A 23,494-nucleotide genomic window follows, 5' to 3' on the forward strand; every position below is an offset into this window, starting at 1 on the left:
CTCCCGACTGGACCGCTATTTGGAGGCTTATGGTGACCGTCTGCTGTCACGCATCCACCATCCCAGAAGAGACCCATTCGTTGAGAAGACAACACCCCAAGTTGATGTTATTATGCCTCTGATTAGAGGCCGTCTGGTAAGCCTTTAATCTCTTCAAGGTGATGGGCATTCATCACGGTGGAAGTCACAGATTTATTCATACAGCAAAGTCACTTCATACTTTTTATGGACACTTTATGTTTGTTGATGCACCTTAAATTTGATTAGGATAGGCATTTGTGGTGGTGGGAACCACGCACATATCTCTACAGTTAAGCACTTTCATCATCTAATTTGTTTGATCATGTATGGACAAATCATATGATTTATGCACTATTTGTTGATCACGTATAGCATATATCTATTTGATACTACCAATTTTTGTGTTTTATATATCCAGTGCTGCACTTCTTTTTATACTTATTAAGCAAAGTGAAGGTAACAGACCCGCTTAAACTAGCAGCTCCGCAGAGAGTTAGTGCTACACGTGGGGGCGTCGTCAGGGATTTGTTGCCTGTCAATTGTTGCAACCAAGTGGAGTGTTTTACTGGGAGTTTACAGAGAGAGCTGGACTTTGAGAAAATCTTTTCAGGAAGAGGAAAGGTTAAACTGCGGGACTTTGCTCTTGAGTACGTAGACGCTGGGTGCCAGAAAAGGCCCAGGAGCTACGTGACTGAAAGAACAAGTGGGAGGAGTTACCCTACTTGCTACCGCGTGGGACGCGTGTAGCGTGCTTGGCGCCAGAGGAGAGGAGAGGCCTCGTGATCGTGCTGAAAAGATCAGAGTGTGGCCATGTCTTTTCCGGCGTTGCAATCGGTTGTGGGACCCAGAGTGTTCCCTGCAAGCACCGTGATGAATACTGTGCAATCTGGAACTCTGCTCACAGATACTGGAGTTCGATTGAAGCCGCAGGGGAGGTTTCTCCTGTATACCTCGGGAGATGTTGAGGGACTGGGCATGACCTGCCATCGATGTGAAGGATTGGCCGTGCATCTTCGTCCATTCGGCTGATGTCCACAGTGTGGAGAGTACTTGTTTGTGGTGGAGCCACCTACCATGCCACCCCGTGTCTATCGGATGGATTGGGTGACAGGTATCGCTACAGTGGAGGCTGCTACCGTTGCAGAGAGAGAGCGATGGGCCGCCACTTTGCTTGTTGCTACCGAAAATGTTTCAGAAAGAGACACTGCTGCTACCGTCTCATCAGGAGACATTACTTTGATTTCTGAGTCCACTACACCTACTCCTATGGTGCCTACTCAAAAGAAGGAAAATATGTGACTTTGCCAGATCCTTGGTTTTACTGGTAATTTTGGACACTACCACTTTGAAGTTACCTAGCTAGATAGTGTCAGGGTAAGGAGATCTGCGTGGTCAAGATCATCTACAGATCCTGTTTCAGTGTTTAAATCCAAGGACTTCTTTTACTAGCCGGATTTCTTTTAAAAAAAAAAAGAGTTCTTATGCAGGGATGGACTCCTAAAGTTTTGTAATATTGGTTGTGGAAAAAGAGTTTCATTTTTAATGAGGCTTTGCTCCTACTGTTGTATAGGATAAGTATATATGTGTGCTTAAGTATGTTTCCTTTTCAGGGATCATCGGATCATATGCATAGCTGGGAGGCATTTCAGCTAGTTAGTTAGTGAGGTTGTGTACAAGTATATTGTAGTTTTGTTCGCGGCTGTGAACATATTGTTTTATAAGATATAAGTCTCATAATGTCTTTAAACTGTGCTTTCTCTCTCTTTGTCTATCTAAAGTTATAAGAAACTCAAATGCTACTCTCAGGCTTGATAGTTACTCTTACTGTGTTCGGACAGACGTTGGGGACAACGTCTATTGTAGTGGGGGGAGTATGTAGCGCTGGTAGATTTACAATCTACCGCAGGTTAGGTAAATTCAGTAATTTGGGTGTTAGGAAGGTAAAGGTTTGCCTCTGTTCCAGCTTGGCTGACGTTGTGTGTGTTTCCGTGCTGACCGGTGGGTGTCGCTGTTGCCACTGGTCAGTGTTGGAAAGGCAACGTGTTGAAGTGTATAGATGCTCCTCTGTCTCGGAGACAAGCTCGGTGGAGGTGGTCCTCCGAGTTGCATTCTGGGAAGAGGGTATTTATGGGACAGATACCATGTTCTAGGTCGGTTTTACAGCCACCTGCTGGCCCTCCTGGCCGACAAATATGCGTTAAGGAGCTACCTTGTGGTCCTCCGATCAGGAGGCCCACAATAGAGCGGTGCAGGGGTGGGTCCAGAGGCTTGTCTGGAGCCTACCACCGCGGACCAAGGGGTGGTCCTAAGCTATCGGTCTTGTGTGACGAAGCTGGACAGCCAAGGAAGATCCCAGGGGAGGACCCGTCTTGGAGAGATCACGCGGTGAGCTGGTCTATAGAGGGGCCTGGTGACTCGGTTGAAGGACGTATTCAAAAGAAGTAACTATACAGCATAGTGTTGCCGGTTTGGCTTAAAGGTTCAAGCACTGTGACTGACTTTCACTGCAGAGAATCTGATACATCCTGTGGCAGAGGATCGTACAGATTTATTCCCCCAAGCGAGTCTGTGGCGGAGACTTTTGATTCGTGCTGCGTACTGGCTGCTAGACCGGTGAGAGAGGCCTATCCAGACGAGCAAAGAGTGTGTCATACAAGGGGAGCGCATTCCACATAATTATCTGAATTCTATCGGGACATTTGTCACTAAGATTCTATGAGAAGATATTTGAGTTTCTCCTGAAAGTTTCCTTTTCCGCCTCTTTCCTGCTACTTCCTAAAGTTTGACTGTTTAATAAAGCATTGAAAACGTACTCCAGTGTTGGTGCGTGTGTCGTCCAGAAGTAAACTCAACGGAACCCCTAGACCCGGTGCCGGTGAAACAGAGGGAAGCAAAGTGAAGGTAGCAGACCCGCTCAAACCAGCAGCTCCGCAGTAAGTTAGTGCTACATATATGTTAACCTTTACCTTGTGAAACAACCGTTCTACTCAAAAGAGAAATTAAAGTAAAATGTTTGATTATATATAAAACATTTTTTAAATACCTTTCTCTTTATAAGTGATCACATGACATCTGTTCCCAGTTGCATAAGGGGCTTATGCCCTGTACACACGGTCGGATTTTCCAATGGAAAATGTGTGATAGGACCTTGTTGTCGGAAATTCCGACCGTGTGTAGGCTCCATCACACATTTTCCATAGGAATTTCCGACACACAAAGTTTGAGAGCTTGCTAGAAAATTTTCCGACAACAAAATTTCGATCGTGTGTACACAAATCCGACACACAAAGTGCCACGCATGCTCAGAATAAATCAAGAAATGAAAGCTATTGGCTACTGCCCCGTTTATAGTCCCGGCCTACGTGTTTTACATCACTACGTTCAGAACGATCGGATTTTCCGACAACTTTGTGTGACCGTATGTATGCATGACAAGTTTGAGCCAACATCCGTCGGAAAAAACACATGAATTTTTTCCGACGGATTTGTCCGATCAATGTCCGACCGTGTGTACAGGGCATTAGAGAGATGGGGATGGAGACTCCTTGTGACAATAGGGAGGTGTGGCAGAGGCAGTTTGAATTGCACACAGACACAGTCCAGTGTATAATGCAGAGAAAAATATACTGCAATGTGCTGGGCAGAGGGGCATGTCAGCAGAAGCAGAGAAACAGCAGTAAACTGATCTACCCAGAGGAGTGTGTGTCAGACGTTTGGCCACTGGAGTACACTGGAGTACATGCAGGCTGTGCTCCCACATAGAATGCAAAGAAGAAAACCGACCATTCAGAGATGGATGTGCATCCATGCCCTGACATGGTCACTTTGAAATAGGAAATCAGGGGGACTGGCAGGACCCCTAGGTGTTTCACACACAGGACACCACGCAAACAGAACAGGATACATTTTAAAATAATTACATGGTATTACAGACACATATCAGAAATTTAAAATGCTGGGGTAACATAAGTGACATTAAAGGCTCACTGAAAAAAAAAAACAAAAAACAAAATAAAATTTACTCATACATACTGTACCTGCTCTGTGCAGTGGTTTTCAACAGAGCAGCCCCAATCCTCCTCTTTTCGGATCCCCCGCCGGCGCTCCTGTCTCCCGAGCCCTGTACTATGCGTCCATTGGCTCCTACTGGCTGTCTCAGCCAGTATGGAATGAGCAGCTCTCGTGCACATCGCTGGATCCTTGAGCCTTTAAAACCACTTTATAATTCATATATCATTAACTGCATTATTTTAAAGTGGTTGTAAAGGCAGAAAGTTTTTTTTATCTTAATGCGATCTATGCATTAGGATAAAAAGCCTTCTGTGTGCAGCAGCCCCCTCAACCCCCCTAATACTTACCTGAGCTTTACTTCGATCCAGCGATGTTGCCTGAGAGACCAGTGATGGCTGGTGCTCCACTTTTTTTTGGGGGGGGGGGGGGCGACAAACAAACCCGCCCACTCACCCGCCCACTAGCCCTGCATTTACCCCATCCAGGTCACTGGCGGCTTCAGCTGCTTCCCTAGCTTCTCCTCCCGGCCAATCCGGTCACTTCTCTTCCCAGCCAATCCGGTCTTAGGACACGCTTCCTGTCCTGATTGACTGGGAGGAGAAGCAGGAAGACAATAGCAAATGTTGATTCGCTAATGTCACAAGTGGGTGGGCTCGGGGAGCAGTGCCCACCCTTTTTGAAGCCAATTAGAGCCAAAGGCTCTAATCATGTGCATCAAACAAAAAAAACTCATAGAAATCTATGTGTTTGGTGCCCTGCTTGGAGATTAGGGGCCGGTGCATAGAGATGAGGTGGGCAACTTCCCTGCGCCCCTTATGGACCGGCCACCGCTGCGAGAGACTCGGCTGTCCGGGAACTCTCCCTACTCATTGGCTGAGACAGCAGCACAGCGCCATTGGCTCCCACTGCTGTCAATCAAAGTCAGTGAGCCAATGTGGCTCCATGTCTGAATGGACACATGGAGCTGCGGCTCAGCTCTGGTGCCTCATAGCAAGCTGCTTGCTGTGGGGGCACTCAACAGAAGGGAGGGGCCAGGAGCACCAAAGAGAGACCCGAGAAGAGGAGGACCTTTAACTCAAATGTGAATTACTACCCGTAAATAGATATCAGACGGTTTAGTGGCAAATTAACACAGGTTAGAATAAATGGTGGCTTAAGCATAAATGAGTACACAGAAGGTAGGTTCAGACAGAGTTTGCTAGACAGTATATTCACTATGCCAAGGTAACTTAGAATAGGGTGCTGTACCACTAGACTGGGATTAACACATGAATTAACAAACAACGATAAACGTTGCTTATGATAATTGATGGCAATTTAAATGATAATACTAAAACTAGTCTAGAGTCAGGAGAATGGCTAGGATATGGTACAATGTCCTTTGAGAGGTACCTCTTAGCTTAAGATATAGGTGAAGGTCTCTGTGCAGCAGCTGTAAAGTCTTTAGTCCTAACTCTTCAGCCGGCTTACATCAGGGCTTAGTTGTACTATTGGTGCACACGAGAAAAGTCTCAGTCAAGCCTGCAGGCAGCAATAAGGCTATTAGTTGGCTGTATGGTCAGTTCCTAAAGGGCTCAGTCTCTCTAGCAGCAAACAGTAAACCCCTACAGCAGCAGCTCACTAGACCCATAGATATTGCAGCACACCATCTGGTCACACACAGCGATTGATCCACTCTCTGCGCTGCATCCAGGTGACTCTGTCTGTCGGCATACCTGGACTCGGCAACCTGGATTTTGCTCAGGCCGCCTTTATGCAACACTGAACAGTGATGTGCACTCTCCGGGCTCCCTCATGGCAAAAGGAAGCTGTGTCCTGTACAGCCTGAGAAAATGCAGCTCTTACCCCTCCCTTTGGCAATCTCTCTCTGAGAAATGCGGTTCAAAAGCTCTTAATTACAGTAGAGCTTCTTTCCTCTGGACTACAGTTCCCTCAGTTCAGTGCTGCCTGACTCAGTCTATTGAACTCTTCCGGCTCAGCAGCTCCTTCCTCTTGCTAATAGCTGTTAACCAGTTCAGCCCCACACTACAGCAGCTACAGAGAGCAGCTGCCGCCAGTGTTTCTTTCAATCTCCATTCTCAGCCAAGCACCTGGCTTCATATGTACGGTATATTTCATCCCTAGGAGTTTAGCTATCAAGAGTGCTGCATAAAGTGTCTCATTTGTTTCCCATAGGCACTTAGGCCTCAAACATTTATAACAGCCTTTTTATTAAAACACAGCCAATTCCTCAAACTGGCATGTTTGTTACCACTCTTTAGCTCCTTCAAAACTTTGGTGTCCAGAGTTTGACATGTGTTAGGGTATGTATAATGCAGCAAATTCAGTTACATGGGTTTATTTTTTTAAAAATGGTGCAAAGACTATGGCAATGTTCAGTAACCAGTCATAATGCTGTTTTCATCCTTTTCTTACATCTCCATGCTGCTGATTTCCTCCAGCCTTTTTCAGTCACTTCCTAGCTACAGTATATGCATTCAATCCTGCACTGGCAGCACATCATTGCTCTGGACCAGCTTCCTGATAGAGACAATGGTGGACCATGGTTGAGCCATGTATGTTTTACATCGCAAATTCTAGTCTCAACCAAGGGTGCATGTGACAGGGTAACAACCCAAGAGCACAATTGGGAAACAGTTGTCATTCCACACATAAAATACCCAAATAAGGATGTATATATATGGGAGGAAATTTGATGGGACTTTCAGGGTGCCAGGTATCTAAACTAAACGGGTAATACACCAACAATATAAAATGGTAATACACCAACAATATAATATACCTGGCACCCTGAAAGGCCCATCAAATTTCCTCCCATATATATACATATTATTCAGGGATGTTGGTGCCTTCTTGTTGACATTGTCACTTATCCATGTCAGCTACCCAAGTAAGGATGTTGATGGCAGGATCACAAAGTATTATTTTAAATCTGAATTCCAGGTACTAATATTTTTATCCAGGTATTGATATTTTGTTGGCCCACCTTGGACCAATGTAACTATGCATAAATAGTCTATGAGATCCCTCTAAGATGGATATGACTGTAGTAGACACCGCTACTTGACTGATTTCCACTGGTTTCAGGACCTGTGCTGCGCAGCTGTCCTGCAGCATTTTGAACAGTGGAAGTCAGTCGCTTGGCATGGGAGCCAGTGGCGTAGCGTGGGGGGTGCAGGGGGTGCGTGTGTCACTGGCTGCCTCCTCCTAATTTTAAATTCCTGTGTCCCCGGGCTCCGTCTGCCATGTTCAGTGTCTGGCACCCTGTGATTGGGCGTATGGGGGTCACGTGAGGCATAGAGCTGGCCTGTCTGTGATCGCTCCTGAAGTCCCGCCTCCGCACATGACCTCCATACGCCCAATCACAGTGCGCTGCGCCAGACACTGACCATGTCAGCTACAGCACGGGGGAGAGAAGCATTGTGAGCCACCGCTGTCTTCTCCTCCTCCACACTGATGCAGGCCAGCCAGACACGGAGGTGAGTGAGACTCTCTCGTGAGAGTCATGTTACTGGACCGGGGGGGGGGGGGGGGAGAAAGTCAGTTAGTTAGTGTAGTATGGTGGTCAGTTAGTGTAGTATGGTGGTCAGTTAGTGTAGTATAGTGGTCAGTTAGTGTAGTATGGTGGTCAGTTAGTGTAGTATGGTGGTCAGTTAGTGTAGTATGTTGGTCAGTTAGTGCAGTATGGTGGTTCAGTATAGTGTAGTATAGTGGTCATTGTAGTTCTCAGTGTAGTGGACAGTATAGTATAGTGCTCAGTGTAGTGTAGTATGGTGGTCAGTGTAGTGGTCAGTATAGTGTAGTGGACAGTATAGTATAGTGGTCAGTGTAGTTCTCAGTGTAGGAGTCAGTGTAGTGTAGTGGTCAGTGTAGTGTAGTAGACAGTATAGTGTAGTGGTCAGTGTAGTTCTAAGTGTAGTGGACAGTATAGTATAGTGGTCAGTGTAGTGGACAGTATAGTATAGTGGTCAGTGTAGTGTGTAATAGTCAGTAAAGGAATCAGGTTAGTCAGTGTTGAAATCAAGTAGGTTAGTGTAGTGGACAGTGTAGTGTGGTGTGGACAGTATAGTGATCAGTGTAGTGTAGTAGACAGAATAGTGGTCAGTGTAGTGGACAGTGTAGTGTAGTGGACAGTATAGTGTAGTGGTCAGTATAGTGTAGTGGACAGTATAGTATAGTGGTCAGTGTAGTGTAGTGGACAGTATAGTATAGTGGTCAGTGTAGTGTAGTGGACAGTATAGTATAGTGGTCAGTGTAGTGGACAGTATAGTGGTCAGTGTAGTGTAGTGGACAGTATAGTATAGTGGTCAGTGTAGTGTAGTGGTCAGTGTAGTGGACAGTATAGTGGTCAGTGTAGTTCTCAGTGTAGTGGACAGTACAGTATAGTAGTCAGTGTAGTTCTCAGTGTAGTGGATAGTGTAGTGTAGTGGTCAGTGTAGTGTGTAATGGTCAGTAAAGGAATCAGGTTGGTCAGTGTTGAAATTAAGTAAGTTAGTGTAGTGGTCAGTATAGGAATCAGGTAGGTCAGGGCTATTGTATTTGAAGGGACTCGGGGAGTGCTAAAAGCCCGCAGGTTAGGGGGCTCAAATTACTTGCCTTGCCCCGGGTGCTGACAACCCACGCTACGCCACTGATGGGAGCTATTTAAAGAGGAACTGCAGTCTGCTTATATAATTTGTAATAAAAACATATTTGCCACTCTGAAAGTCTGAAATTCTGAAACTGAGTCTGGCTGCATCCTTTTTAACCGTGGGCATCTTAAGATGCTGCCTGTTCACTTCCTGGATTTACACAGACACACAGAGGCACACCTCCAGCTCTGCAGGCCTGCAGCTCTCATTGGCCCTCTTATGACTCATCCCCCTCCCTTCCTGGCAAACTCTCATGAGAGTGAGGGAGAGAGCTGTGCATGATCTCATAAGCCTAGGTTTTTTTTTACCAGACAAGAAACAGGAATTGGGTTGTATAAGGTATTTACTGGCAGAAAAAAAAGTTTTACTATTCAAAGTTAAAACAACAAGGGCAGAAGATTTAATAGATGGAAAGTTGAAAAAATGACTGAAAGTCTGCTTTAAAGATCGTTTTGCATACCCTCAATGGATGTAAAGCATTTTCTGATTAGATAAGTTGGAGAGGCAGGGCGATGACTTATCCTTACCTAGTCCTTAAAGTGGAGCGTCACCCTAAAGGGGAAGTTCTGCTTTATGCCCTCATCCTCTTCTACTTTTTGGCACTTTTTTGGGGCAGTAGTTACCTGGTTGGATCGCTGCGGCAATGTGATGTCCACCCGGATCGAAGAGAGGCCTGCCCCAGCGTCATTCGACCATAGGCCGGTCGGGAACCAGTTAAAGCAAAGCTCTGGATTCTCCATGTAGGACAAAGCAACCTGCTTTTTTAATGCCCCCTACACCCAGCAGCACATACTCAGCTTTCTTCCATCCCATATCTTGTTCTCTTTGCATTGCTTCCTTTTTGTGAAATACCTGGTGTTTCTGACAGTCCCTCTGCTTTCCAATTTCAAACTGACCATGCTAGGCACGAGAGCACATTCATCCCAGCATGGTACGTTTTCTAGCTGTGCTGGGAAAACAGCCAGCTTGTCCTCCAATGGCCAAGATTTGTGTTGACAAGTCCCCCTGCACAGCCATTCACTGGGAAGATCAGTGTACTGCTCTTTTTCACAAACGGTAATCCCAGATGTTGGTTCAGGCTCCTGTTGCTTCTAGTGATATAGTAAGGCACCGGATCACCTCCTGATGGCTGATCAAGGTGCCTGGTGATGAAACTGAGAAAGATACTGGACACCAGCCGACCTGGACAAATGTTGCAATCCCTGAAGTGGTATATCTGCTAGGCTGAATGGTGACGGAATGTGTGGGTGACACCATTCCTGGCTCCCCTCGGTCTTCTGGCAGCGCTCTCCCGGTCCTCTCAGGAAAAGCGTGTCTCTCTCTTTTTGTTAGGCGGAGTTTCACCACACAGTCCTCTGTCCCCTCTGTTGGGTGTAGACTGTCCCCTCTGTTGGGTGTAGACTGTCCCCTCTGTTGGGTATAGACTGTCCCCTCTGTTGGTGTAGACTGTCCCCTCTGTTGGTGTAGACTGTCCCCTCTGTTGGGTATAGACTGTCCCCTCTGTTGGGTGTAGACTGTCCCCTCTGTTGGGTGTAGACTGTCCCCTCTGTTGGGTGTAGACTGTCCCCTCTGTTGGGTGTAGACTGTCCCCTCTGTTGGGTACAGACTGTCCCCTCTGTTGGGTGTAGACTGTCCCCTCTGTTGGGTGTAGACTGTCCCCTCTGTTGGGTGTAGACTGTCCCCTCTGTTGGGTGTAGACTGTCCCCTCTGTTGGGTGTAGACTGTCCCCTCTGTTGGGTATAGACTGTCCCCTCTGTTGGTGTAGACTGTCCCCTCTGTTGGTGTAGACTGTCCCCTCTGTTGGGTATAGACTGTCCCCTCTGTTGGGTGTAGACTGTCCCCTCTGTTGGGTGTAGACTGTCCCCTCTGTTGGGTGTAGACTGTCCCCTCTGTTGGGTACAGACTGTCCCCTCTGTTGGGTGTAGACTGTCCCCTCTGTTGGGTGTAGACTGTCCCCTCTGTTGGGTGTAGACTGTCCCCTCTGTTGGGTGTAGACTGTCCCCTCTGTTGGGTGTAGACTGTCACACAGCAAAAAGGGCTTTTTGACGCTTGGTATTTCTGTCCGTCTGTCAGCCACTTCAGCTTCCGTTCCTCTCTCCTCTATATCTCACACACACTCCTGTCACCTCTCTCTAGAGTTGCCACCTCATCCCTATAAAACTGAACACATAATGATTACACAGGTTCTGTGGCTGATTGAGATGGTAATTATACACACTTGGTGCCTTATCTGAATTAAATTAGCCTCAGAACCTGTGTAATTCACATGTGTTCAGGTTTAAAGGGATGAGGTGGGAACCCTACGGCTCTCCCTTATCACGCTCTCCTCTCCCCCCAGTCTCCAGGCTGGTACCTCCCCTCACACACTTCCTACAACTTTTTTTTTTCCAGTGTCATGTGTCTCTCCATATTCAGAAAGGAAAGGTCAACCTCTCCCTTTTGCCATCTTGTGGCCATAAGGGGAAATTGCATAACAAATACATATAACATATAATCTATGGGTGTCTTGTATGTCTGACTAACAACATACCTGTTACAGGTGTATATTAACTAATTATACCAAGCAGATGCTAATAATCATCAATTTCATATGTAGATTGAAACAAAGTAATTGCCTGAAATGGAAACAGCTGTGTAGGAGGCTTTAAAACTGGGTGAGGAACAGCCAAACTCTGCTATTAGGGTGAGGTTGTGAAAGACAATTTCATGTCACAGGTCATATACATCATGGCAAGACTGAGCACAGCAACAAGACACAAAATATTTATACTACTGCATCAGAAAGGTCTCTCCCAGGCAAAGATTTCAAAGCAGACTGGGGTTTCAAACTGTGCTGTTCAAGCTCTTTTGAAGAAGCACAAAGAAATGGGCAGCGTTGAGGACCACAGACGCAGTGGTCGGACAAGGAAACTTAAAGCAGCAGCTGAAAGACAGATCATGCTTATTTCCCTTCAACAATGAAAGATGTCCAGCAGTGCCATCAGCACAGAATTGGTGGAAACCAGTGGGACCCAGCTACACCCATCTACTGTCTGGAAAAGTCTGCTCAGAAGTGGTCTTCATGGAAGAATTGGGGCTAAAAAGCCATACCCTTGATGTGGAAAGAAGGCTAAGCAACTCAACTATGTATGAAAACATAGGAACTGGGGTGCAGAAAAATGGCAGCAGGTGCTCTGGACTGATGAGTCAAAATTTGAAATATTTGGCTGTAGCAGGAGGCAGTTTGTTTACCGAAGGGCTAGAGAATGGTACAATAATGAGTGTCTGCAGACAACAGTGAAGCATGGTGGATGTTTCTTGCAAGTTTGGGGCTGTAAATGGAGTTGGAGATTTGGTCAGAGTCAATGGTGTCTTCAATGCTAAAAAATACAGTTAGATACTATCCAGCATGCCATACCATCAGGGAGGCGTGTGATTGGCCCCAAATGTACTCTGCAGCAGGACAATGACCCCAAACATACAGCCAATGTCATGAGGAGCTAACTTCAGTGTAAAGACAATTGAGGAGTCCTGTAAATGATAGTTTGGCCCCCACAGGGCCCTGATCTCAACATCACAGTGTCTCTCTGGGAATACATGAAGAGACAGAAGGATTTGAGCCTACATCCACAGAAGATCAGTGATTAGTTCACCGAGATGTTTGGAACAACCTGGCTGCAGAGTTCCTTCAAAAACTGTGAGCAAGTGTACCTAGAAGAATTGGTGCTGCAAAATGCTGCTCACACCAAATATTGATTTGATTTGGATTTTTCTTCTGTTCGCTCACTTTGCATTTTGTTAATTCATAAAAATAATGAACTATTAACACTTCTATTTCTAAAAGCATTCTTAATTTACAGCATTTTCAAACCTGTCTAAAACTTTTGCACAGAAGTGTATACACAGATGTTTTGCCTTGCATTTCTGTTTTAAACTTAATAGGTTGTTTTACCAGACAAGAATTCACATATACTTTAAGATTTCCGTCCCTACTATGTTAAATTATTGACACAGAACAACCATTTGTATATCAAGTCTCCCAACATGTTACTGGTGCTTATCCCAAAGAAGACTATGCCCATAGCCTGCACCTTTACAACCAGCAAACAATGGCAGCTCCCAATATGACCATTTCCTTTAGGTGCCTTTACATTATATAAAATATTATCCAATGTTGTTCTTTTAAGTTACAGATTATAAAAATGTGCATACACATGTCACTATCTGTCATTAACCTAACTTACAACAATGTTCTGACTACAAGGACCTCTTATACAATACTTTTACCTCTCCTGTACACCACACCCTTGTGTAGAACTCTGCAACTCTGCCATCTTAGCTGCAGCCATTCCAGAGTGCCTACCATTTTTCAGTTGAATTCTGTACCAGTAGAAGATAAAGGTGAAGAAAAGAGGAGCTCTTGAGAAACAGGGTTACCTCTTTGTCCCAGGTAAGAATTATATGGCTTTGTTTACACAAAGTTGGGGGGTGAAATAACTGGTTGGTCAGTTGTGTTTTTTTTGCTCCCTCCCCAATCACCTTAAAGTTGGGTGGTGAGATAGCTGGTTGGTCAGTTGTGTTTTTACTGCCCCCTCCTCAGTCACCTCAGTACTAAGCTGCAAATGCATTGCCATGCTGCAAAAACAATCCCCCCTAATCCCATTCAGTAAGCAGTATCACCCGCTGAAGGCAACCCATTCAAGTTAATAGTGCTGCACCACAACTGCCTTGCACCTATGCGCAATGCACTCAGTAGCAGCCTGGTGATGCAGGCTTTTAGGGGTTCAAACAGGGGAGTAAGGAGGAGACATAACACTTCCTGATTGCCTGTCAAATGCCCTCTGAAAATGGAAAATTTGGAAGATCTGGAAATCTTGGACTACCATTTCATGCTAACTTTAAGGCTTGACATGTTGGGTATCTATTTACTCACTGCAACCTCGTCTTTTATATTTTACAAAAAACTGGATAATATGTTGAGTTTCTTTTCCTTAAAAAAATTAACTTTGTGTATTTTTACAGAAAATTTGCATTTGCTAAACCATTGCACAAATATTGTAAGACATAAAAAATTTGAATTACCAGTGTTTTATTTTCCAGTGTCCCTGTTTTCAGAAACTTATACTAATTGGAGGTTTAACCTCTTAAGGACCGGTAGATTTTCCCCCTTAATGAACAGGCCATTTTTTGCGATACGGCACTGCGTCGCTTTAACTGACAATTGCGCGGTCGTGCGACGATGTACCCAAACAAAATTGACATCCTTTTTTTTTCCCACAAATAAATTTTTCTTGTGGTGGTATTTGATCACCTTTGCGGTTTTTATTTTTTTGCGCTATAAACAAAAAAAGAGCGATAATTTTGAAAAAAAACTATATTTTTTACTTTTGCTATAATAAATATCCCCCCAAAAAAATTTCTTCATCAGTTTAGGCCAATATGTATTCTTCTACATATTTTTGGTAAAAAAAAATCGTAAAACAAAATAGCAATAAGCGTATATTGATTGGTTTGTGAAAAAGTTATAGCGTCTACCAGGGCTTTTTTTCTTGGAGAATAGGTGCAGGAACTCCCCCCGTCTAAGTCACCTCTTGTCTCTGCCCCCTACCCACCTCTGACCACCGTCCCTTGATTCCACCCCCTACCTACCTAACAGCACTGCCCCTTTTGGAGAATACAGAACCAAGTATCATTTTGTGACGCTAAATCATTTGTATGAAACATGTTAATGATAAAAAGAAAAGCAGTAAAATAGATCCCCTGCAGCCAGCAACAACAGAATCCCAGCAATAGATCTCCACACAACAAAAGACTCCCCCAGCAACAATGGACTCCACCCCAACAACAATAGATTTCCTGAAGCAACAGTGAACCACCCACAACAAAATATCACACCCAGTAACAAAATATCCACCCAAGCAACATTAGACGCCCCCCCCCCCCCAGCAGCAACAACAAATCTCCCAGCAGCCAGCATCAATGGATCGTCCAGCAGCCAGTAAAAATAGACCTCTCCCTCAACAGTATATCCCTTCCAGCAACATAAGACCCCCCCAGCAACAATAGATTCCCCATCAGCAACAATAGACCCTCACACAAAATCAGATCCCCAACAGTGACAATAGATCCCCCAGCAGCCAATATCAATAGACCCTCCAGCACACCCCACACCCCATGCTATTACATGCATCTAGTGCTGGAGGTGCCGGAACTGTGTTCCCCCGTGTTCCCAATGAAAAAAAGCCCTGGCGTCTACAAAATAGGGGATATATGTCATTTTTATTTATTTATTTATTTTTCCTAGTAATGGCGGTGATCAGTGATTTTTAGCGGGACTGCGACATTGCGGCGGACAGATCGGACACTTTTGACACTTTTTTGGGACCAGTGAGATTTATACAGTGATCACAGCTAAAAATAGTCACTGATTAAATTATAAATCTCACTGGCATAGAAGGGGGCGATCAAGGGGTTGAGTGTTCCCTAGGGAGGTGTTTCTAACTGTGGGGGGAGTGGACTGACAGGGCATAGAGAGAGATCGTTGTTCCTGATCACTAGGAACAGCAGATCTCTCTCTACTCCCCTGTCAGAACATTTTCTGCCAGAACTGTTTAAATTGACAGATCCCCGTCCTGGCTCTCTGAGGAGTGATTGCGGGTGGCCAGCGGACATCGCGGCCACCAGCCATGCGTATCGGCTCCAGGGTCACACCGTGCCCCCTATAGCCTTTAAAGTAGGGGCTGTACAGCTACGGCGATTCGCACAGGGGAGCCAACCTGCCGCCATATAACGACGGCAGCTGGTCGGCAAGTAGTTAACACACCTTTAGGCCTGAAATAATTTTTTTATACATGAAAAAAAGTCCAAAATAGTTCTGGCAGCAAAGGGTTAAACCGCACCCTATAGTCAGCCATATGAAGCCATGCTCGCTTTTATATATCATATTGAACCTTCTCCAGACTATCCCTCTTTATAAAAGTCTAAACTTGGAAGGTAAGTACTGAGTACATGCAGTCACTGAAACCAATGCATGAGGGTTATTGCTTTAGAATCTAGTTTGCTGCACCACAATTTACTAAATAAATATTCCTCTTTTTGTTTGAGAATGTAACGTAGACATTTTGTTTGATGTATCTGGCATTCTCATGTTTTTACAAACTTTTTTTGTGCTACACTATGCTCAAAAGGTTGTCTGTCCCTGGTCAACACAAACTAGTTTTTTTCATTCCTTCATAGAATGATACATGTTAGCCTTAAAAAGACACATCGACCTGCAAGTATCTGTCATTGATATATTGTTAGTGGTTACTGTTGTAACAATTAAATACAGCAAGAGGACAGCTGTTTGTTATGGGATTGAGCAGATCCTTGTAGCCCTTCAGGAAAGCTAAGGTCCCATCCACACTATGGCCCCATTTACACTGATGCGGTGCGGTTTGACTGCAGCGCAGTGTATCCACGGGGATTTGGTGTGTGTTAGCTGCACATTCAGAAAGCACACCAAAACCGCGGGACATAATAGAACTTTATGTCAAAGCACAGCTAACCCACACCAAACCCGCGTGTGCACTGTGCTACACAAATAGTATGGTCAAACCACACTGCATCAGTGAAAGGGGTCTATATCACATGAAATAAGGCGTTGTGCACATGTTGTGCTTTCATTTCAATGGGCTGCCATATGTGCGAACACGGCAAAGTAGCACATGCAGCTTTTTGAGCTTTGCATGTTTTTTAAATGCGTGTTTTTCCACTTTTATGAATGCAGCCTAATACAGCACCTATCAGAATTCTTTCAATAATTAAGTTGCGCTAAACTCCTAAATCATTGATACATAGATGTAGTGAAAAAAATTGGAAAATAAATATCATAAATAAAGTCCATCCAATGTAAGATGAAAAATTGATGTGAAACTAATAAACGATGCACCCAAAGAATGTGATAGGAGAAAGATGACTTCCACCGCAAAACACACTGCCTTTTCCCGACTTCCAATGATCTCCTATCACAGGAGATCACAAGCCCTTTTGGCTTAATACCCAGCCTGGGCCTTTGGTAAACACAGCAATGGTCACAGCGTCTTCCTGGATTACACCACTCAAAGGGACTTATTGCCACACAATCCCCATAAAGAAATAAAGGCTTCCATAGTGTAAAATCTTTATGGTAATTTAATAGGTAAAAAGTATTGCACTTACAATTAGCTAGAATATACAAAGCGTAAAAATCAAGCCGGACGGCTCTTCAATGCAGCCCGTCACTCCGGGACCTGCGTGAACATGGTGACGTCAGCACGTCGCTCCTGCCTATGCGTTTCCTCAGAACTGTCGTTGTCCAGGGGCGTATCCGAATTCTTCTTTCATTGAACTGTCTCCAGTGAACTGGAATCTGATTGGACTCTACACGTTATACCATGCACAGCTGCACCAGATTTTACACTCTCCGGTTTTAGTAAATCAACCCCAATCTGACACTGGGGTGGTACTGACACTGACATCACCAGTGACACTAATACAGTGATCAATGCTAATAATATGCACTGTCACTGTACTAATGACACTGTCTGGGAAGTGGTTAACATTTAGGAGCAATCAAGGGGTTAACTGTGTGCCTAACCATGTTTACTGTGTGTTGTATGTGCTGCTTTTACTGAATGATGTGCCAAACAGACACATCGTTGCTGTCTGTAATAAGGCCTTTGTGTTTACCAACACAGTGCTCTCTTCTGTCATTTGCTCAGCCAATTAGCGAGTCCTGGACATAAATCATTGGCTGGGACCCATTGATTGGCTTGTGCTGCAGCGAATGACAGCTTGGTTTTCCCAGTGCACAGGCACGCGTGAGGGGACCTAGAAGAAAGCCCTGACGTACAGTTACGTTATGGTGCCTGTATGAGCCGTCTTGCTGCAGAATATGTACTGCACCGGGGTGGTAAGTGGTTAAACACATCGGCTTCTGTGCTTTGTGTGGTCAGTTTAGATCAGGGATCTGCAAACTTTTTGAGCAAAGGGCCAGTTTACTGTCCTTCAGGCTTTAGGGGGGACAGACTGTGGCCAGTGGCAGCAAAAAATAGGATTTTTATAACAGCTTACCTGTAAAATCCTTTTCTTGGAGTACATCACAGGACACAGAGCCTTAAGTAATTACTTAATGGGTTATGGGCCACCTTCAGGTGATGGACACTGCTATACCCAATCCAGGAAGTTCACTCCCTATATAACCCCTCCTCCTTCCTTCAGTTTTTGTAGCAAAGCAATATACTTAAGTCCCAAAAAAGAGAGGAGGGACCTCTGTGTCCCATGATGTACTCCAAGAAAAGGATTTTACAGGTAAGCTGTTATAAAAATCCTATTTTCTTTATTGTACATCATGGGACACAGAGCCTTAAGTAATTACTTAATGGGATGTCCCATAGCAATGCTACTTGATGGGAGAGAGACACAACCCGGAAGGTACCCCCAGACTTGAGGAACTATACTGCTGCCTATTCACACTGTGCCCGAAGGCGATATCCTCATACCTCCTTACATCCACCTGATAAAATTTTGTGAATGTATGCACTGAAGACCAAGTTGCGGCCTTACAGATCTGAGCCATGGAGGCCTGGTGACACACTGCCCTAGAAGCACTAACCACCCTGGTAGAGTGTGCCTTAACTTGAAAAGGGGGAATCTTACCCCTTAAATTATAAGTTTGAATCATAACTTGCCAAATCCACTTAGCAACAGTGGATTTTGATGCTGCCTGTCCTTTCTTAGGACCCTCTGGCAGAATAAATAAGACATCAGTCTTACGAATCTGAGCAGTTGCCTTTAAAAAGATTTTCACTGCTCTCACCACATCAAGACAATGTAGTGACTTTTTTTCCCTGGAACATGGTTTTGGAAAAAACAATGGTAGGACAATATCTTGGTTCAGGTGAAAACGTGAAACCACTTTTGGCAAAAAGCCTGGACGAGGGTGTAACACCACTCTGTCCTCATGAAAAATCAAATATGGCTCTTTACAAGAAAGAGCATCCAATTCCGAAACCCTCCTTGCTGAGGATAAAGCAACCAAAAATACCAACTTCCTTGTCAGAAGGACTAGGGGAATATGTTGTATCGGTTCATATGGATGTTTTTGTGACACAGACAAAACTAAGTTCAAGTCCCAAAGGTTCAAGGGAGGTTTGACTGGTGGATTAAGCCGCATCACCCCTTGCATAAAACCCTGAACTAAAGAATGTTTGGCAAGTGGTCTTTGAAATAAGACCGATAAAGCTGAGACTTGGCCTTTAATAGTACTCAAGGCCAATTTCATTTCTACCCCTAATTGTAGAAAGGCAAGAATTCTGCCTATTATATATCTCCGAGGGTGCCAACCCTTGGATTCACACCAGGAAACATAATCCCTCCAGACCCTATAATATATAGTTCTGGAAGCTGGCTTCCTTGCATTAATCAGGGTAGAGATAACTGACCCGGAGAGTCCATTCCCCTGGAAAAAACTGCTGGTGACTCACGTAGTCCACCTGCCAATTCTCTACTCCCGGAATGAATACTGCCAATAGGCACGGAGCATTCCTTTCTGCCCAAGTTAGAATATGATTCACCTCTCTCTGCGCTGAGAGACTCTTGGTGCCCCCTTGGTGATTGAAATAGGCCACAGCTGTCGGATTGGATCCTGACAGGACAGCCCCCTAACCTGAAAGTCCAGGCCTTTAGAGCCAGACGCACTGCCCGAATCTTGAGGATATTGATGGGCAAGGTTCTTTCGGCTCTTGACCACTGTCCCTGGACAGTTGTCTTTTCTAGTACTGCTCCCCAGCCTGAAAGACTGGCATCTGTCATTACCACTTTCCAGATAACTGGTCTGAGGGATTTTCCTTTCAGCAGATTCTGAGTTAGTAACCACCAACTGAGGCTTTATGACACCCTTGGGGACAGCCGCATTGGCAAGTCTAAAGCTTGAATCGTTTTGTTCCAAGCAGACAGGATAGTGTTTTGCAACAGTCTTGCATGGAACTGGGCATAGGGAACTGCTTCGAATGAAGCCACCATGGTTCCTAGCAACCTCATGCAAAGGCGAATGGAGGGATTGCCTTTTGACCTGACCATCCGCACCAGCTCTCTTATGAAGTTGATCTTTGCCTGAGGCAAGAACACCTTTTCCTGGGCTGTGTCTATGATCAGACCCAAGTATTCAAGTCTTTTTAGCGGTGTTAAGGAATATTTCTCTAGGGTGAGAATCCAACCCAAACTTTCCAGGTAACTGGTTGTAATGCTTACGCTTTGCTCCAAACGAGCCACCGACTGGTCTATTAGCAATAGACCTTCTAGGTACGCTACAACTGTTATGCCCTGTACCCTTAACCTGGCTAGAGGTGGGGCCAGCACTTTTGTGAACACCCGGGGTGCTGTGGCTAGCCCGAAGGGCAGGGCTACAAACTGGAAATGCTGCTGTTCTAACTCGTACCGCAGAAACTTTTGGTGAGCGCGAAATATAGGAACATGCAGATATGCATCCCTGATTCGATAGGTGCCAGAAGTTCTCCTCCTAGAAGGATAGAAACTACTGACCTGATCGTCTCCATGCGAAAGGAGCGCATCTTCAGGAACTGATTTAGATTTTTTAGATCTAGAATGGGTCTGACATCATTTGGTTTTGGTACCATAAAAAGATTTGAATAAAACCCCAAACTTTGCTCTTTTGTAGGGATCTGTATGATCACCCCTTGAGATATTAATCTGTCTAGTGCCTGAAACAGAGATTGTCTTTTGTCTGGATCTTTGGGAACCCTTGACCTTAGGAAACGAGATGGTGGAAAGTCCCGAAATTCCAGCTTGTACCCCAGCGTTACCGTGGAAATGACCCATCTGTCCTGAATATCCTCTTGCCAGACTTCTGAAAACTGCAGAAGTCTTCCCCCCACCATGGTGAGGGGGTTTGCCTCTTCATGATGAGGCTTTAGGATTCTGCTTTGCAGGTTTCCGACCCCAGGACTTCTTTTGAGCCTGGGTCTGACCCTGAGGTTTTCCTCTAGAGTCTGATGCCGGAGGCCGTCTCCACTGCCTAGAGGTGGAAGCCCCTGGCGCAGGGGAAAGAGCCAGTTTAAATGAAGGAAGTTTATACTTTCTTTTGACTGGCAAAGAGTACTTTTCCCACTAGAAATTGTTTGGATATATTTGTCCAAATCTTCTCCAAAAAGTCGCTCCCCATGAAAAGGGAACTCAATTAGGAGGTTTTTACATGGTGCTTTGGCTGACCAATTTTTTAACCACAGGATTCTACGCATATGTACAAGCATAAGCGTAAGGCGGGATGCCTGGTGAATAGAATCTTTAATGGCATCTATGGCAAAGCATAATGCCTTTGGTAGTTCAGCCAATTCCCAGGCTTGATGTGCAGGAACCTCTTTAAGGGCCTATCTAAATTGGTCCTTTAGGGATTGACAGACGCCTATTGCAGTGACTGCAGGCTGAGTAACGGCACCTGCCATGGAAAAAGTCCATTTTAACAGGGATTCCAACTTTTTATCTGTTGAATCCTTAAGCATTTGTGTATTGTCTACAGGACAAGTTAGGCTTTTATGTACACTGGAAATCACAGCGTCAACTGCTGGTACTTTCCATTTTTTGGAGAATTTCTCCTCCAGGGGATAGAGAACTGAAAATCTCTTAGAAAGGAGAAAATGCTTATCTGGGTGATCCCATTTAGCAAAAATAAGCTGTTCTAAGAATGCATGGACAGGAAAGCATGCAAAGACTGTGAAGGTTTTAAGGAACCTAAGGAAGAAACTGAGCTTTCAGGAGACTCCGTAAGGGGTAGCATGAAAGTAGAATGAACCATCTCCGTAAGAGATTGTATCAGCAATTTCTCAGATTGTGAGGCTGAAAAAGGTTAATCTATAGTTGTTTCCTCCGCAGAGGAATCATTGGTTTGTTTTTCCTCCTGATCGCCTGAGGGTAACACCTCATCCTGTGCCCACTGTTCCCCTTGCAAAGGTTCTGAAGTGGGGGAGGGGGATCTAGCACGCTTCCTATCCATATGAATGGAGGATGCGATTAAAGCCGCTAATCTTCCTTCCAGACCCTGCAGGGTGGAGGAAAGGACTTCTTCAGTCACGTATACAGGGGCTGAGATGTGAGAAGCAGTGAGAGAAGCAGTTGCACCATCAATTTGTTCCAATGGCTCACCCTGGCTTGCCATAATTGGTAATTCAGGCGAGGATGACAGCGTAGAAATGCAACTCAAGATCCTAGCTTTTTGGTCTTTGTGGTGTCTTTTTTAGCAGGCATAGTCCTAAGCACAAAAACAGAGGCACTATACAATTGCACTTAATCGCTGAATATAGTCATGACATTAAAAGCCGCTATAAAGTTTAGCCTAGTGCTGGGAAAAAGTGTCCTTCCTGTATCAAGAATGCCAGTTTGCAACCCGCACGTGTCCCACAGCTCCTGTGTCCCTGTGTGCAGACTGTTTGTTTCCTCCTTATCAGCCAAAAGACAGGCACTGATGTCTACGTTTCTAGGGGCGATCATGCCGTTAGTGGCGGCACCAGCATGCATGCGCGGGAGTGACGTCATTGCGGCTCCGCCCAATCACAGCGCCGGAGCCGTGATACCCGGAAAGAAGATGGACGCTTCGTGGAAGAAGGGACAGCGGTGACATCGCAGGCTCCTGTGTCAGGTAAGTAAAACATAATGGGTTACTATGCGATACATGGTAGCCCATTATGCTTTACTTTTGCAGGGAAACAAAGAGGAAGTAAACCTATTTACTTCCTCTTTAAGGTATGTGCATAGACTCCCTCTAGTGGAGAATTAAGGCATAACAACATTTTTTCCCTAACAGAAAAATACATAGGTGGACTTTTCAGTTCCTAAGATTCTTCCCTTACCTTATCCCCACCGCAGGATTTGCTGAATTAACAGACAATCCAACCTTCACCCATCAAGATGGGCTGCGTTTAGCAAACCTTCAAGAACCGGGTCCCTTGATATTGGGGTTCCACTCCCTTGGACCTGTAAAAGCACCGCTCCAGGAAAGCTTTAGGTAATGTAGCACGACCTAAGCCCTGGGTCCCAGGGTCCAGCCCTACAAAGAGAGGCGTTAAAGGCAAAAACCTTGTGCTTTGGATATGAGGCCCCAGGTACCATCCACTTAGGCCTCGGTGGCACTTTGGATGGATCTGGTCTGTGGAGGCTATTTAAATCCAGCATGGATCCCTCCTGGAGATCCTCAGAGCACATCTTCACTCGTGACCAATACCTTAGACACTGGCGAAAAAACTGATGTGCTCCTGGAAGGAGGAGGGGTTATATAGGGAGTGAACTTCCTGGATTGGTTATACCAGTGTCCATCACCTGAAGGTGGCCTATAACCCATTAAGTAATTACTTAAGGCTCTGTGTCCCATGATGTACGATAAAGAAAATTCCTTGCATCAGTGGATGAAAACAATGCCCCATCATTGGTGTCAGTTGTAGGAGTAGTACCCCTGTAGTACCCCAAGGGCCGGATAAAGGCAAGCAATGGGCCATATCCGGCCCTCGGGCCACCGTTTGTAGACCCCAGGTTTAGAACAAGGAAGAAGGGTGAGTGGCAGGCTCCACCAGGTAGTTCAGAGGAAAGAAGTACATGAAAATGATAAAGACTACCGGTATGAAGTACCCATTTGTAAACACAAACATAGAAAAGGAAATATTTAGGGTGATCTGGTAAGCCCTTGTTCACATTGAATGCAGCTTTGAAATTGTGCGACTCCCTCTGGAATCGCACAATTTCAAAGCCTCGTGTCAGTGCGACTTTAAAGACATCTGTGTGGCTTTATGCACAGATGTCTATTCAAGTCGCACCCGAAATCGCCG

The sequence above is a fragment of the Aquarana catesbeiana genome, linkage group LG08 (genome assembly GCF_042186555.1).
Source record: "Aquarana catesbeiana isolate 2022-GZ linkage group LG08, ASM4218655v1, whole genome shotgun sequence".
Classification (NCBI taxonomy): domain Eukaryota; kingdom Metazoa; phylum Chordata; class Amphibia; order Anura; family Ranidae; genus Aquarana; species Aquarana catesbeiana.